General features: G+C 39.4%; 2 long non-coding RNA genes across 6 annotated transcripts; both read left to right on the forward strand.

The window, feature by feature from the left end:
- The first annotated feature begins 5,591 nt into the window (after positions 1-5,591).
- On the forward strand, positions 5,592-8,959 carry LOC133495655 (uncharacterized). 3 transcript variants are annotated; one of them, XR_009793630.1, is made up of 5 exons: positions 5,592-5,636; positions 5,735-7,103; positions 7,237-7,411; positions 7,509-7,523; positions 7,625-8,959. It is a non-coding gene; the product is annotated as an uncharacterized LOC133495655 (long non-coding RNA). The 3 variants fall into 3 exon arrangements; XR_009793629.1 differs by having other exon boundaries at positions 7,509-8,959; XR_009793631.1 differs by having other exon boundaries at positions 5,735-6,981; positions 7,509-8,959.
- Positions 8,960-11,589: 2,630 nt separating this feature from the next.
- Positions 11,590-12,658, forward strand: LOC133495680 (uncharacterized). Of its 3 annotated transcripts, none has more exons than XR_009793636.1 (5): positions 11,603-11,738; positions 11,800-11,843; positions 11,928-12,011; positions 12,167-12,281; positions 12,417-12,658. It is a non-coding gene; the product is annotated as an uncharacterized LOC133495680 (long non-coding RNA). The 3 variants fall into 3 exon arrangements; XR_009793635.1 differs by having other exon boundaries at positions 11,609-11,686; positions 11,785-11,843; XR_009793634.1 differs by lacking the exon at positions 11,800-11,843 and having other exon boundaries at positions 11,590-11,738.
- Positions 12,659-13,325: the final 667 nt, after the last annotated feature.

Here is a 13,325-nt window from a genome sequence, read left to right on the forward strand (position 1 = left end):
AATGTCTTATTGGTAAACCGGATACACACACCTAGGGGCAATTTAGTGTCGAATTAACGTTGAATGTTTTTGGGATGTGGGAGGAAACCGGGCCAGCACGGTGGAATGGTTGATCAGCTGCTAAAGCGTTGGCCTCACAGTTCTGAGGTACCGCGTTCAATCCCGGACCCGCCTATGTGGAGTTTGCATGTTCTCCCCATGCCTGCGTGGGCCCCCTTTGGGCACTCCGGTTTCCTCCCACATCCCCCCCCCCCAAAAAAAAAAACATGCAACATTAATTGGACACTCTAAATTGCCCCTAGGTGTGATTGTGAGTGCAGCTGTTTGTCTCTAAGTGCCCTGTGATTGGCTGGCAAACAGTTCAGGGTGGACTCTGCCTCCTGCCGGTTGACAGCTGGGATAGGCTCCAGCACTCCCTGCGACCCGAGGATAAGCCGTAAAGAAAATGGATGAATGGCTCTTGACATAGTCCTACAAAACAAATTTGACAGATTTAATATGAGTCAAAAGCTCAATTTTTATAGAGTACTATTTTCCAGATTAAACCATTTTGGTATATGTTTAAGATGAAGGTTTGAAAAGAGTCATCATATTTCCATTCACTACAGTGGAAAAAGTTATTTCAGACCCAAGTGTTTTGAATTACGAACATGGTCACTGAACAGACTCAAGTTGCACTACAAAAGTAAAAATGTCCAGACTTTAGGACAGAATATGGAAAAGTAAAGTAAAGAGTATAACATTTTCAAATTCGGTAATAAAAGTAAAAAGTCAGAAAAAGAAATATTCCAGTAATGTGCATTTACATTAAATCTTATAAATTACATCTCCCAATGAGTAATCATGACGAATCATAAAAATGGGCACAATTTTTTGAGGAGTAGTTTGCATCCAGTTGTTACATTTCTGAAAGAATATGGCTTTAAAAGTAAAATGTGAAAAAATATATTACAACAACCGAAAGGAGCATAGCAATTTATTTTTTTGTGTTTTTTAAATGTTGCAGCCTTGTTGGACTGGTACATTCGGAGCTATTTGAAAGCGATTAGCACCAGCTGTGGTCATTTTTCACCTGCAATAAAACCTCGCCTTGACATTTTTTTTCTTCACAACTGTCCCCTGGAACAATGGCTGTTGTTTGGATCTTTGTTGCACTTGTCCATGCTGTCTTCATGGACAAAGGTTATTTTTTGGCTTCATTTGTTTTGTAGCTTAGTTTTTGTTGCAAGTATTTGTCTTGAACTGCTTAGATATGTTTGTCTGTCTGCAGGCCCCTGTTTTCCAGGTGGGGCGAAACAAGGGGAGTCCACTGTTGTGCCAAAAAAATGTCTGTCAGCAGAGACCAAACTGATTTATTCTATTTTAGTGATGTTTTGTTTTTGTTTGTTATAGATGTGTCTCTTGATGATGTTTCACTTAAGACTTGTTCAACTTCTTGATTCAATGTTGTTGCTCCATGCGCCAGGTGAAAATATTGGGAGGAATTTGTATTATCTAGTTGCAAGTTTATATTTTACTGAGCAAAGTCTCACTTGACTTCACAAGCATCTCACATGTCACCATTGAACAAATTACGCAAGTGTATATATTCTTATTCCAATTTATTCAGATGTACTTTGTTTTGTTTTCTCCTCTTTCTCTCCCCGTCCTCAGGAAAATTCAGTCACACTGATTCTTAAACTTTAACTTACTGCTGAGAGGCACCGGTTTGAATTTCTTGAACGACAAAACTTTAATGACTGTGGTGAGGTGGGCTCAGACTTATCATGAACAGGTGGCTGGTTACATTGATACGTGTGCAGTCTGTTTTTGTCATCGATTTTTAAAACTACACCCATTTAATTCAGTGGGACCAGATGGGACTTTTTTTTTTTTTTTTTTTTTGTAAAGCCCAACCTGCAGCCAAAGATCTATTTCAAGACAAAGCGGGCCAACTGAACGACGCCTTGGGCAACAACGGGACCGACAAGGGCCAACACCACGACCAACAGAGCAACAACCTGACCAAGGGTCAGCATAATGACTTTCAGCAGGTCCAGGAGGGTGTCACCCAGAACAACACTATGAGCCACAAGCAACAGAGTGAGTCCTTTCAACAAGTCCAGCAGAGTGTCACCCAGAATGGCATACTAGATGTTGACCTGACTGAAGGATTCATTGTGAATATTTGATTTGTACAGCATGTAAGAGCTGTTTTATGCAATTTGTCTGAAAATAATTTAAAATCCTTAACTCTACCACATTGTTTTTGAAAATGGAACTGTTTTGTTCAGTGATCTTAAAACCTTGCGTAACACACTGTCTATAAAGTTGTGTTCTGACCAAACATTGCTACTTGTACAAATTGAATTAAAACTTTTCCATTCACAGACACTTTTTGAAACTTATCCACACTAAGGATGTACAAGTGCATCAATTTTAGAATACCCCCCCCAAAAAAAAAAAAAATGTCCACCAGACCTATTTTACACAACATAGTACCCTATAGTTAACTGTCAAGTGTTTAAGGGGTACATTTTCAAACTTGTAAAATATATTCAACCCATAAACTGGGAGTACAGTTTAAACCGTTTACTGGGCCACCACAAGGTTTTGTAGGAGTGGTGGAACCTATCCCAGTTATCCCTGAACTGGTTGCCAGTCAATTGTAGGGCATAGATCACTCAGAATTACACCTATGGGCAATTAAGTGTCCAATTAATGTTGCATGTTTTTGGGGAAGTGGGAGGGACTGGACTCCTGGGAGAAAACCCACACAGGCATGGGGAGAACATGCAAATTCCACAGAGACTGGGCTGGGATTTTAACCCCGGTCCTCAGAACTGTGAGGTCGAGGCTCTACACCTGTGTTTCCCAGTTTAAACGTGGAAAACAAAACTGAAATTCACAACCCTACCAGCAATAGTTCAGACTGAGGCTATATCAAGGCAATGGTTTGTGATTGGAGCATTTATAGGGAGCTGTCACTCTCAAGGAACGTGTAGTCTCCATCATATGAATTATTCCAAGGACATGGTTTGCCATGGTTATGGCTCACTGGCAGCAATGGAAGTAATCCAGTATTTCAAAATGTTAATTATTAAAAATTCTTCCAAGGAATTCTTTAAAGGTTTGACAGTTCGATTTCACTTTTCCCCCCTCCGTTATGCCACTATCTGGATGTCCATAATGTCTCAGTCATGTTAATCACCTCCCTGGAAGATTTTACAGGGTCTTTGATTGAACACAAATGATGCTGCAACACATGTAGAAAGCCCATATATGGGCGTATAATGTATTATCAGTGAAAAAACCTGACCATAAAGTGTTCCCTGGTGACCCAGTCGCACACAAGAAGAGTAATATTGAATTAGTCATAATGTAATTTCTTTTTTTGTATGCTAATAATGTAATGAGAACCTAGCGCTGAACACACAAGATTGCAGAGATTTCTGCACTATTGTGCATCTGTTATTGACCATGAGTGACCACTCGTGCAAAAAATAGTTTGAAAAAGTGTTTTGAATTACGAAATTGGTCACTGAACACACTCAAGTTGCACTACAAAAGTAAAAATGTGCAGATTTGAGTACAGAATATGGAATAAAATAAAACCTTCTGTTCTGTTAAAACCTTCTTCTCCACAAAGGTTTGAACCAACCTCTCAATTGTGAGGCAGATGTGATAAACAACGGCATACCGTACCTCCTCGATGATTATCACGAATCATATCAATCAAATGCCAAAGGGGAAAAAAATCAATGCCTGGTTGTTTTGACTTGCAGTGATTGGTAGCGCCTACCACAATGAAGGAGCTGGAAGAGCAGTTGGCCAGGATGTGGAGGGTCTGAAAGGATCCTACCTGCTCTGGGCCTAGTTAGAGTTGCGTGCAAGTCTTCAAGGGTGTGAAGGGTGGTGCCAACAATCTGTTCAGCGGTTTTGATTGTTCGTTGCAGCCAGAGTTTGTCCTTTTTTTTGTGGCAGCACCAAACCATGCTGTGATGGAGGTACACAGTACCGATTGGACGACCGCTGTGTCGAACTCATGTGACAGGCTGTGCTTCCTCAGAAGCTGCAAGGGAGCTGTCATTGCTACGGAAAGTGTATTTTCTAATCTCTTCTACAGGATTATTGGCAGCTAATGCCACTAATTCAGGTTCTCAAAAAGGAGAATGGCTCTTGGACTTAAAAAGATAGGATGTTATTATTATTATTATTTTTTCTTTTTTTTGTGGGGGGGGATTATCTTAAATTGGCTCCCAAAGCAGCAGTCATGGCAAAATGTCAATACTTATCATACCAATTAATAACTCTAATCTAATACTAACACAGTTCAAGTGGCAGCTTCAAGCCTTGTGTACTTTCAAATAAGATGAGTCCTTGTATTTGTGAAACTAAAGCTAAATTTAAATTGAACTGCAGTGAATCATTACTTCAAACCAAAATGTCTGTTCTATAAATTCTCACATTGAGCACAGGCACAACTTGAATTTGAAAGAACTGTTTCGCAAACAATATCAATCCATCCATTGTCTTTGCTGCTTATCCTCACGAGGGTCGCGGGGAGTACTGGAGCCTATCCCAGCTGTCAACAGGCAGGGGGCGGGGTACCACCTAAACTGGTTGGCAGCCAATCGCAGGGCACATAGAGACAAACAGTCACCCTCACAATCACACCTAGGGGCAATTTAGTGTCCAATTAATGTTGAATATTTTTGGAATGTGGGACGAAAGTGGGGCAGAAAGGTGGATCAGTTGGTAAAGCGTTGGCCTCACAGTTCTGATGTCCCGGGTTCAATCCCGGACCTGCCTGTGTGGAGTTTGCATGTTCTCCCCGTGCCTCCGTGGGTTTCCTCCAGGGATTTTGGTTTTCTCCCACATCCCCCAAAAAACATGCAATATTAATTGGAAACTCTAAATTGCCCCTAGGTGTGATTGTGAGTGCGACTGTTTGTCTGTTTGTGCCCTGCAATTGGCTGCCAACCAGTTCAGGGTGTACTCTGAATCCTGCCCGTTGACAGCTGGGATAGGCTCCAGCACTCCCCCCGACCCTCCTGAGAATAAGCGGCATAGGATAGCCCGAACTTGTCAAAGTAAAGAGTATAAGATTTTCAAATTAGAAAGTAAAAGTAAAAAGTCAGAAAAAGAAATGTTCCAGTAAAGTGCATTTACATTAAATCTTCTAAATTACATTTCCAAATGAGTATTTTAGACCTATTTTCATCACGGGGACCAAACCGATGCAATCACAGGAAGAAGCAACAAACGAAGGTTTGAACCCGACCTCTCAACTGTGAGATAGATGTGCTAAACAATGGCTTACCGGACCTCGACAATTATCACGAATCATAAAAATGAGCACAATAGTTTTCATCCAGCTGTTACATTTCTGAAATAAAACTTTAAAAGTAATATGTGAAAAAAGTAAATTACAACAACCAAAAGGACCACAGTGTAGATGTATTTATTTATTTATTTATTTTTTTAAATGTTCCAGCCTTGTTGGACTTGTACATTCGGAGCTAATTGAAAGCGATTAGCGCCAGCTGTGGTCACTTTTCACCTGCTATAAAAGCTCGCCTGGTCGTTGTTTCCTGGAACAATGTCTGTTGTTTGGATCTTGGTTGCACTTGCCCATGCTGTCTTCATGGACAAAGGTTGCTTTTTTTTTTTTTTTTGCTTCATTTGTTCTGTAGCTTAGTTTTTGTTGCAAGTATTTGTCTTGAACTGCTTGGATATGTTTGTGTGTCTGCAGGCCTCTGTTTTCCAGGTGGGGTTGAACAATGGGAGTCCACTGTTGTACCAAAAAAGGTCTGTCAGCAGAGACCAAACTGATTAATTCTATTTTAATGATTATTGAATAGTTTGGTTCTTGAAACTAAATGATTTTAAATTGAACTGCAGCAAGTCATTACTTCAACCTAAAATTCCTGTTCTGTAAATTCTCACATTGAGCACAGGCACATGCAAACAACTTGAATTCGACAGGACTGTTTAAAAAAAAACAATAGCCAACTTGTATTTTTTAAATCAGTCTTTTCTTGGATTTATCCATGGTTTATCTGCCAGGAGTCGAATAGCTCTTACCTTGCCGCCAGGTGCTGCACATCGACTGCTGGCCATTTGTATTTTCCATGAGAAAGAAAAACAGTTCACACTAAAATCTAAAAAAATTGAATAAGAGTTGGAAAACTAAGTCGGAGAACCACAGAATTCATACCACAGCACCTCCTCTGACATGCTGAGAATCACTGAGCTGAAGGCTGCCAGCAAAGCTACCTTGGCATCCATAACACCTCAGCGATGTCACAGGTTAATCACATCCATGGCACACGACAATGTTTCATGAATGGATAATTCAAAAGTAGTGTAGCAACACATTTAGACGGACAACATAGTACTGGATTGCTTTCCTCAGGGAAAAATAATTACTGCAGTTACTGAGTCACCACATTATTTTTGAAAGACTTCCTCATTCACGACTTCATAATGCTGTTGTGCCCCTGGTACCTTCTTTAAATTCTTTCCAATACAAATATTTTGAATTATGGAGTACAGTGGGGGAATCGGTCGAGCTGTCTACTTCACAGCTCAGAAGACCAGGGTTCAAATCCCGGCACAGCGTTTCCATGTTCTCCCCGTGCCTGTGTCGTTTTTCTCCAGGCACTCTTGTTTTCTCCCACATCCCAAAAACATGCAACATTAATTAAAAAAAAAAAATTGCTCCTTGGTGTGATTGTGAGTGAGACCGATGTCAGTCTTCATGTGCCCTGCTATTGGCTTTCAACCAGTTCAGGGTTTAACCCGCCTCCTGCCCGTTGACAGCTGGGATAGGCTCGAGAACTCCAGCAGATAAGCAACTCAGAAAATGGATGGATTGATCTTTTAAAGTACATTTGCAAATCTTTGTAACCTATTTCCACCACAGGACAAACCAGAAGTAACTACAGGAACAAGCAACAGACTTCACACAAGTTTGAACCTGACCCCTAAACTGTAACTGTGAGTTACACAAGCTAAACACTGGAGTACCCTATTTTCCCAAAGATTTTCAAAAATCATAAAAATAGCCACAATTGTATTCAGTAGTTTTCATCCAGTTGTGACCAAATACAGCATCCAGGGTGAGAACCTTTCTTATAAAAAAAGATAGCTTTAAAAGTAAATTGTCAAAAATAAATTACAGTTATCAAAAGGAGCATAACATATTTATCCAGATTAATTGACTGAATTTTTTTATTTTTTTTTGTGTTGGAGCCTTTTTTGCACTGGGGCACAGCTGGAGGTAATTGGAAGCGATTAGCACCAGCTGTGATTACTTTTCACCTGCTATAAAAGCTCGGCTGGTCGCTATCCTTCACATCTGTCGCTGGCACAATGGCTGATGTTTGGGCCTTTGTGCTGCTTGGTCATCCTGTCTTCATGGACAAAGGTGAGTTGTTTAACTTCAAAGTTTACGCTTGCTTAATTTTTTTATTAAAATGACTCTATATGCCTTTAAATTCTGAGATGAATTTGTGTGTCTGCAGGCCATTGTTTTCCAGGTGGGGTGAAACAAGAAGGGTCCAGAGACCATATTGATCAATTACATGTTAGTAATAAGTTTTTTTTTGTTGTTGTTTTTTTTTATTTATTTTTGCTACAGATGTATCTCATGATTGTTTCACTTACGAGACGTGTTAAACTCATTGATTCTTTGGATTCTACATTGACACTACACACTCCAGGTGAGACTGTTGGATGACTTGGGGTCATTTGAGCCAAACCATACTTAACAGATCTCACTTGTCACCACCAAATAAATAAAACTAGCAAGATAGCATTGGTCTTATACCAATGTGGACCTGTTTAGTTGTGAACTATAACTAACTTAAAAATTCCATTTTTTTTTTTATTTATATTTTATAAAGTTACCTGTACTTCAGGGGCCTTGTCAGTTTTTGTTTTTTTTTTTTTTTAATAAATTGCCCAGAAAAAATGGTCAACATGGTTCTTTAACCTAACTTTCTGCTTAAAGGTAGCAAGAATTTTTTTTTTTTTTTTTCTGCTCAAATACTTGGTTCATAACTGCTTCCACACCCGACTTCATGTGATTTATAGATTGGTAATTATACAATGTGCTTATCAATGGCATATATTTAAGACTAGTCTATTTTAGTACCCCTTCAATTCGGTTCAATGATAACTAATGTAGCTTTTTGACAAGCCCAACCTGCAACCAAAGAGGTGAGCGGCAAGGGCCAACTGCACGACACGTTGAAGATAACGTGAGCGGCAAGGGCCAACAGCACGACGCCTTGAGCTACAAGGTGAGTGGCAAGGGCCAACCGCATGACCAACAGAGCAACAACATGACCAAGGGTCAGCATAATGACTTTCAGCAGGTCCAGCAGAGTGTCAACCAAAACACCACAATGAGCCACAACCAACAGCATGAGTTCTTTCAACAACTCCAGAGTGTCACACTGGATGATGACCTCACTAAAGGCTTCATTGTGAATATTTGAGGTGTACAGCATGAAAGAGCTGTTTTATGCATCTTGTCTGACAATAATTTAAATTCTTAACCGCACCATATTGTTTTTGAAAATGGAACTGTTTTGTTCAGCGGTCTTAAAATCCTTGCATAACTCACTGCAATGATTCGATGTAGTTAAGGTTAGTGCTTGTCACGAGGTCACGTAGCCAACTGTTGTATTACGACAAAGTTGACTTCACAATTTCAATTGATCCCAATCTATGGCATGGATTAGGCCCTACAGAGTGTTATTGCACTTAGTCTATAAAGTTGCATGCTGATCAAACTTTGTATGACACTATAGGCATAGTGCTAATTTTGGGTTATTGCAAGTTGGAAGTGGGCTGAAATCAGTTTAACAATTTGAGAGCTGCTTGTATAATTTATTTAAAACCCTTCCACTCACCACAGACTCTTTTTGAAAGTTATCCACACCAAGGATGTACAGGTGAATCAATTTAAGAATACTGGCACATTGTATTGAACCTCCCTCCCCCCCAAAAAAGAAAAAAAAAAACTGTTCAGGCCTATTTTACACAACATAGCACCCTAAAAATAGTTACGTCAAGTGTATAAGGGGTGAACGTTCAAACTTGTAAAAAAATATTCTATCCATAAAGTGGGAGTACAGTTTAAACCATTTACTAGGCCACTTATTCTCACAAGGGTTGTAGGAGTGCTGGAACCTATCCCAGCTATCAGGCAGGGTACACCCTGAACTGGTTAGCAGTCAATTGTAGGGCACAAACAGATTACTCACAATCACACCTCTGGGCAATTTACTGTCCAACTAATGTTGCATGTTTTTGGGATGTGGGACGGAACTTGACTCCTGGGAGAAAACCCACACAGGAATGGGGCAAACATGCAAACTCCACACAGAATGGGCTGGGATTTTAACCCCCGGTCCTCAGAACTGTGAGGTCTAGGCTCTACGGCTGTGCTGCCCAGTTTAAATGTGGAACACAAAACTAAAATTCACAACCCTACCAGCAATAATTCAGACTGAAGCTATATCAAGGCAGTGGTTTGTGATTGTAGCATTTCTGGGGAGCTGTCACTCTCAAGGACTGTGTAGTCTCTGTCGTATGGATTTTTCCAAGGAAATGGTTTGTAATGGTTATGCCTCACTGGCAGCAATGGAAGTAATCCAGTATTTCAAAATATTGTTCTTTCTTTCACTTTAAAATTCTCACAAGGAATTCTTTCAAAGTTTGACAGTTTGATTTCACTTTTCCTACCTCCGTTACGCACAGCTCTTGCATGCAACTATCTGGATGTCCACAATGTTAATCACCTCTCTGGTAGACTTTACAGGGTCTTTGAACACAAATGATGCTGCAACACATGTAGAAAGCCCATTTATGGGCATATAATGTATTGTCAGTGAAAAAACATGACCATGAAGTGCTCCCTGGTGACCCAGTCGCACACAAGAAGAGTAATATTGAATTAGTCATAATGTAATTTCTTTTTTTGTATGCTAATAATGTAATGAGAACCTAGCGCTGAACACACAAGATTGCAGAGATTTCTGCACTATTGTGCATCTGTTATTGACCATGAGTGACCACTCGTGCAAAAAATAGTTTGAAAAAGTGTTTTGAATTACGAAATTGGTCACTGAACACACTCAAGTTGCACTACAAAAGTAAAAATGTGCAGATTTGAGTACAGAATATGGAATAAAATAAAACCTTCTGTTCTGTTAAAACCTTCTTCTCCACAAAGGTTTGAACCAACCTCTCAATTGTGAGGCAGATGTGATAAACAACGGCATACCGTACCTCCTCGATGATTATCATAGGGGTTAGGGTTAGCCATACCAGGAAGAGTAACAATGAATTAGTCGTAATTAATTTATTTTTTTTGCATGCTAATTATGTAATGACACAACCTTTCGCTGAATACACAAGATTGCAGAGATCTCTGCACTATTGTTCATCTGTTGTTGACCATGACGAGCCACTCGTGCAAAAAATATCCATCATTACCACTTAATGAACATTTTATTCCTCAGTGTTTTTTGTTTTTATCTCACAAAAGTGTTCTGGCTCCATAGCTCAGTGGTAAGACCATTGGTTTGATAAACCAGGGTTCGTGAGTTCGTATCTCAATGGGACCTCTACTCCCCCAAGAGGCATTGTGTCATGAAGGGAATCTGGTGGAAAAACTGTGCCAAACAAATATGAGCGTTCATCTGAGATGTCAATCTGTGGCAATCCCTAACGGGACAAGCCAAAAGAAAGTACTACTATCTCACAAAAGTATTCTGTCCAATGTCTACTCCTGCCAAATTCCATAATCTTGACATCCAAAAAAAAAAATTTGACTGATTCAATATGAACTCAATTTTTATAGGGTGCTATTTTCCCGAGTCAACATTTTTTGTGTATGTTTTAGGGGTGGATTTGAATAGATTCATCGTATTTCCGTTCAATACAGTGGGAAAATTGTTTTGAATTCAAAACTTGGTCACTGAACACACTCAAGTTGCACTACAGTACAGAATATGCAATAAAATAAAACCTGCTGTTCTAGTTATTATTTTGGACATTCATAGAGGTTGAAAAATAACCCTTTATTGACAAAGTAAAGAGGATAACATTTTCAAATTAGAAAGTAAAAGTAAAAAGTCAGAAAAAATGGTACTGTAAAGTGCATTAAATCTTCTAAATTACATTTCCAAATGAGAATTTAAACCTATTTCCATCACGGGGACCAAACCGATGTAATCACAGGAAGAAGCAGTAAACTCCAGTAAGGTTTGAACCGACCTCTCAACTGTGAGGCAGATGTGATAAACAATGGCATACCGTACCTCCTCGATGATTATCACGAATCATAAAAATGAGCACAATTTTATGATGAGTAGTTTTTATCCAGTTGTTAAATTTCTGAAAGAAAAGGGCTTTCAAAGTAGAATAAGAAAAAAGAAATTACAACAACTGAAAGGAGCTCAGCGTAGATTAATCAAGAGGATTTGATTTTTTTTTTTTTTTTTAAATGTTGCAGCCATGTTGGCCTGGTACAGGCAAAGCTAATTGGAGGCGATTAGCACCTTCTGTGGTCACTTTTCACCTGCTATAAAAGCTCGTCTGGTCGTTTTTTTTTTTTTTCCCACAACTGTCCCCTGGAACAATGGCTTCTGCTTGGATCTTGGTTGCGCTTGTCCATGCTGTCTTCATGGTCAAGGGTTATTTTTTGGCTTCATTTGTTCTGTAGCTGAGTTTTTGTAGCAGTAAGTATTTGTCTTGAACTTCTTCGCTATGTTTGTGTGTCTGCAGCCCTTTGTTTTCCAGGAGGGGTGAAACAAGGGGAGTCCACTGTTGTGCCAAAAAAAAAGGTCTGTCAGCAGAGACCAAACAGATTTATTCTATTTTAGTGATGTTGTTTTTTTTTTTTTTTTTTGTTTTTTTTTTTGTTACAGATGTGTCTCCTGGTGATTTTTCATTTGAGAGACTTGTTCAACTTCTTAATTCTCTGGCTTCAATGTTGACGCTACATACGACAGGTGAGAATATTGGGAGGACTTTGTATTATCTAGTTGCAAAGTCTCATTTGATTTCACAAGCAACTCACATGTCACCATTGAACAAATTACACAAGTGTAGATATTCTTATTCCAATTTATTCATATGTACTTGCTATGATTCCCCCCCCCCCCAGGAAAATTCTGTCACACTGGTTCTTAAACTTTAACGTCCTGCTTGAAGGCACCAGTTGGAATTTCTTGAACTAGAAAACTTCAATGACTTCTTCCCACCAGACTTATCATGAACAGGTGGCTGGTTACATTTTTAAGTGTGCAGTTTGTTTTTGTCCTAAATTTTAAAACTGTACTGTGGTTTAATTCCGTGGGAACTAATGGGATGGGTTTTTTTTTTTTTTTTTTTTTTGTGTAATTTATTCTGTAAAGTCCAACCTGCAACTAAAGATCTACTTCAAGACAAAGCGGGCCAACTAAAGAATGACCAGCAGGGCTACAACATGACCGGCAAGGGCAAACAACTGCACGACGCCCAGCAGGGCTAAAACGTGAGCGGCAACCAGCACAGTGAATCCCTTAAAGTCCCAAGTGTCACCCTGGATGATGTCTCTGCAGATCAGAGTTTCATTGTGAATGTTTGATTTGCACAGCATTAAAGTGATTTTATGTAACCTGTCTGAATTAAAATCTTTACCTTAATCAATTTGATTGAATTGCAAACATTCAGCTTGTACACTAGCCTGGCATCACTTTTTGTAAAAATGTTTACTTTCTTTTGGTCCATGGTCCTAAAACTTTACAAAGTACCACGAATTACATTGTAGGAGTAAATTTTGGTCAAGAGGGAAGATTTTGTAATGTGTAGGAAATAAATATATCCATGATTCAATATTTCATGTACCTGTAATTTTATCTGGCTTGTTCACCTGAGAATAAAATTAACATTCTAAAATAGATATTGTAATGAAAAATGCATATAACAGTATTCACTTCAATGTCTACGGGGGGAAAAAAAAAGTGAGCGGAGAGTGGGCACAAAGTTGTGCAATTGAGTGTCCCTCGACATCCAAGTGGTCGCCATATTAGTCGCGTCATCTGTCCTTGACATCACTTTCGCCGTTAAACGCGCAGTGCCTGCTACTACATAAGCTGAACAACAGACATATTTACATTTTTCTGACACCGTAGTTCTTTTCAAAAAGAACACCACACATCCAAGTGAAGTTACCGGGGCAATATTACACTATTGTTTCCAGCCCTCAGGGCAATATTACACTGTTTCGAGCCATATTCAGATATCCGATCACAGCCCAACCACATCCTGTCCAATCCACTCTC

The sequence above is a fragment of the Syngnathoides biaculeatus genome, chromosome 22, assembly GCF_019802595.1.
Source record: "Syngnathoides biaculeatus isolate LvHL_M chromosome 22, ASM1980259v1, whole genome shotgun sequence".
NCBI classification, from domain to species: domain Eukaryota; kingdom Metazoa; phylum Chordata; class Actinopteri; order Syngnathiformes; family Syngnathidae; genus Syngnathoides; species Syngnathoides biaculeatus.